This window comes from Arvicanthis niloticus, chromosome 22 (assembly GCF_011762505.2).
Source record: "Arvicanthis niloticus isolate mArvNil1 chromosome 22, mArvNil1.pat.X, whole genome shotgun sequence".
NCBI lineage: Eukaryota > Metazoa > Chordata > Mammalia > Rodentia > Muridae > Arvicanthis > Arvicanthis niloticus.
This window is the reverse complement of record NC_133429.1, coordinates 22,844,606-22,848,979: the sequence shown is the minus strand read 5'-3', so window position 1 is coordinate 22,848,979 and position 4,374 is coordinate 22,844,606. Positions and strand designations below refer to the sequence as shown.

At 38.8% G+C, this 4,374-nt stretch overlaps 1 pseudogene; it reads left to right on the top strand.

Annotated features, from left to right (window-relative positions):
• The first annotated feature begins 3,036 nt into the window (after positions 1-3,036).
• LOC143435700 (M-phase phosphoprotein 6 pseudogene) lies at positions 3,037-3,498 on the top strand (annotated as a pseudogene).
• Positions 3,499-4,374: the final 876 nt, after the last annotated feature.

The following is a 4,374-nucleotide window of genomic DNA, read 5'->3' as shown; positions in this document are numbered from 1 at the left end:
TCTCTTCTAACATCCTGCTTCAATCCTCTTATTCATGACTCACAGAATCTTCTGGGTTTTTTCCTTCCATGTAAAATAAATATACATGTCCCGTACAACAATGTATGGCTGATGTCAATATTACTATCAAGCATTCCAGTGAGCATGGAAGGAAAGGATTGTGATGGTCCTCACATGATGGGCAAAAAATGGCAAAGGGAAAGCAGTAATTTCAGAATCAAATCTTAAATTTTTTCTATTATTATTATTTTTATTCTGTGTGCCTTGGTGTTTTGCCTGCATGTACATCTGTGTACTATGTATATGTCTGGTGTCCATGGGGTCCAGGATATGACACTGGATCTTTGGCACTGAACTTATAGACAGTTACAGGCTGCCAAGAATTGCTGGGAATGGAACCTGGGTCCTCTGGAAGAACAGCCGCTGTTTTTAACTGTTGAATCATCTCTCCTGCCCCCAAGCTGAATACTTGCCCTTTTCCCTTTCTATTCATCTTCAAGCTCTGCATACTCCTCATGATAATCTGTTAATCTATTTATTAATTTGTTAGTAATTGATTTTTAATTGGTGATGTCTACTGGGATCGCTAATGATATTCAATCACATGTCCATATATGCTTGGTATTTTTATGTTTGTTTGTTTGTTTGTTTGTTTGTTTAGAGAGGAACTCAAATCCTTAAAGGCATTCATAGCCTTAAAAGCACTAAGAAGAGTGCTCTCCAGGAAATACAGCAAGAGAGATCGGAGGCCTCCCTCCACACCCGGCTTCTTTTCTCAGTCTTGAATAACTTGTCTACACATAGGTCAACTAGTTCCCACAGACCAGAGGCACTTTTTTCTTCTTCTGTGTCCTCCTTTTGAAGTATTGTTGCTACCAGTCTAAACTTTTATCACTCATGATATAACGAACCTAATAATTAATAATAGCATACCATGAATCATTGCTTGTGTTTTTTGCATACCTAGTTACTAGGTGACCCTGTTACTTGCTTCATAGACTGTAAAAAAAAAAAAATCACACATCTTAGACATCCTCATACTCTCTATATCATCTACATGAGCCCTCCTCATAACATAGATACCCAGTAAATATGTGTTCATTTAAAATAGGCATTTTACATTCCATAAAACTAAGTTATTTGAGCATTTACTAAATACCTATAGTATGCCAGGGCCTCCTAGAGGTGGGCAGGTAGAAGTGTTTTCCATATAAGGTGGGAGAGAACTATTTCTAAGGGGCTTCTATTCATAAAGAAGTAGGTTCAAAGAACGTGAGAAAAGGTCCATCCTCTAGGAGATATTTAAGATTACACGGCACAGGCCTGGAAGAACACTTCCAAGTATAGACGCTTGCACCTGAGCTCGACAATCTGAGTTCACCCTTCTGAGGTTACTACCTGGAATCCACACGGTGGAAAGAGAGGAAGGACAATGGACTCCCTCAAACTGCGCGCTCTCTCTCTCTCTCTCTTTCTTTTTCATACACACACACACACACACACACACACACACACACACTCACTCATAAATAATTGAGACACACTAAAGGTAAATTAGTGAGCCAGTGGCTAAAGTCAGTAAGGAAGCTCAAGTTGAGGATGTGTTGCGTAAAGAGAAACTGATCGCCCCGCAAAAGTATTAATCACACAAGGGGCATGATGTCAACCAGCCTTCTTCTTACGAACCATCGGTGTACTGCAGTAGATCACACAATGAATGTCTGCATGGGTTTAGTGTGAGGAAACAGAAGCACACAGAGAGGCCTGATGAACCTAAATCAGCCACAATTTCAATGTGCTGTGAGCTGAAAAGCACGGGCTACTGGGTGTTCCGTTTCAGTCTCTAGGAGGGAGACTTTGAATTCCATGCTCGCAGCAGTAGAAAAAAAATATGGCCCATGCCTCACCTTCTAAATACTTCAGCTGGCAGGCACAAATCAGATACATGAATGTGAGCTAATAGCATAATAGTCCATTGAAGACATACTTTTTAAAAAAAAGGCAAAGGCATTAATTACCTAAGCACATCTGCAATTCTACATGTATTATGATTTTAGTAGTCGTGTGAACTTTTTATCACAAAAATAATTCCAAACCATTGACTTGGTAATACCATACCCATCCTTTTCTGGGATTTCTGTGGATAAAAATCTATCAAAGGCACCAACTTCTAACTAGTAGCCCATGTTATTTATTTTTTCCTGTTGCTGCAATAAAGTAACCCTGACAAGAAGCAAGCTAAGCCTTTTTTTTTTTTGGGGGGGGGGGGTCACAGATCAAGGTTACCCCTCAGTAGGAAGGACCAGCTTCAGGAACGTGAGGCAGGTATCACTGTATCCATAGTCAGGAAACAATGCTGATTGCCATGCCAGACTGCCTCGCTGTCTCCTTTTATACAATCCAAGATCCCATCCCTGGTCATCCCAACCACAGTGAATGGGTCTTCCCGCTTCAATTAACCTAATCAAGAGACTGCTCCACAGGAAAGCTCATAAGAGTTTCTTCCTGGTGATTCAAAATTAAGTGATAATTAAGAATAATTATTGCATATCTCCTATGGCCCAAAGATGAAACACCCCGTTAGATCTGCATACATCATTAATCTTGACCAATCTATAATGTGGGTTATTGATACTGCTGTTCCCGAAGACTTACACTCAATGAATTCATTTAAATTATATTAAAGACTGCATGAATAAAAATGCAATAAAATGTTTAAATCCAAAAAAAAAGTAAGAAGAAGACTACATAAAGACTTAGAAAGTTCAAAGAAACATTGCTTTCCTTGTCTTAGAACTGGGAACAGACAATTAGACCGATTTTACTGAAAATAAGTCCTTAATGTTCTTTGATATGAATAGGTTTTGAATCTATTATCCTTTATTAAATTACTTCTCAATTTAATGTTGTCTAAATAGAATGCTATTGGTAGATTTCCTTTGCATAAAAACAACATTATTTTTCCTTTAAAAACATTACTTTAAAAAATGTTCAGTGTTTGAAAGTGTGTCCAACATGGTGTTAGGGCACAAGACTAAGTTATCCAAGAACCTGCTGTGCATGAAGTTCATGCAAATGGGCCTGGACTAGGAAACCAAGAAACAACTAGAAGAAGAAGAATGGAAGATGATTAGTGATGAGCAATGGTACCTGGATTTGCCAGAGTTGAAGGAGAAAGAGAGCTTCATCATAGAAGAGCGGAGCTTCTACCTCTGTGAGGATCTTCTCTACGGAAGGATGTCATTCAGAGGGTTTAATCCTGACGTGGAGAAGTTAATGCTTCAGATGAATTCTAAGAACGGAGCCATGGTAGGAGAAGATGAGACGGCAGAGGTCGATGTGTCGGATGAAGAAATGGCAAGAAGGTATGAGACTTTGCTGGGAACAATTGGAAAAAAGTTTGCCAAGAAAAGGGACCGAGCCAATTGGGAAGAAGATGAAAATGGAAATATAAAAGCCATTAAAACGAAGAAGATGTTCTTAAAGCCCCAAGACTAAAATGAATGCCTCGGATACTGTGAGCACAGCGTGGTCTGAGCTCATCTTCCTGTCATCTGTACTGGTTAAAACACTGTTTCCTTCTAAAGCAATGCATAATTTTGGAAATGAGCTGTTCTCAAGACAAATGTATAATAGATGTTACACATTATACATCTTTTTACTTCAGGGCCTTCAAGTATGTGGGCACAGGCCACTCCCTAGATTTTTGACCTGATTCTGTGTGTATATACACACAGACAGGGCACACACACACACACACACCACTCTCCAGTTACTGTCCAGAAATGGCTATTGTAAACTAATTATTGCCTTCGTTTAATTGCCCTTATATTTATATTTTACTTTTTGAATCATGTGAAGCCAATTCACACGTTCACTTTGGATTCAAATATCTGAGAACTTTTCTGGAGTGATTTGTCAGGAACAGACATGGCTCTCCAGCCTAGAGTATTTGCATGCTCTCAGGCCATTGTCATGTATAGTAGTGTGGGATTTGTGTATTTTAAACAATCATCTGGGGCGTTTTTTTAATGTTCTATAATAAACATGTTTTCATATAAAAAATGTTCAGTATAAAAGGCTTTAGATAGGTCAATGATATAGTTTGCTGATAAAGCACTTGTCTAACACATGTAAGTAGTGGATTCCCACCATAGCAAAGTAAAGATTAAAATGGGCCACATCTAATCAAACGTAAGCATCATGGGGGCAGCTAGCGTTTGATTTTTGTCCATTGCCATTTCTTGGTACTTAGAATAGCCTTCTATATAGTAAGTACCTAGCAAATGGTGAGTAACTACCTCAATAAACATACAAGGCTGACCACAGTTAAGGTGGACACGTAAAAGTGATGAATCGTGTGACATGCACCAC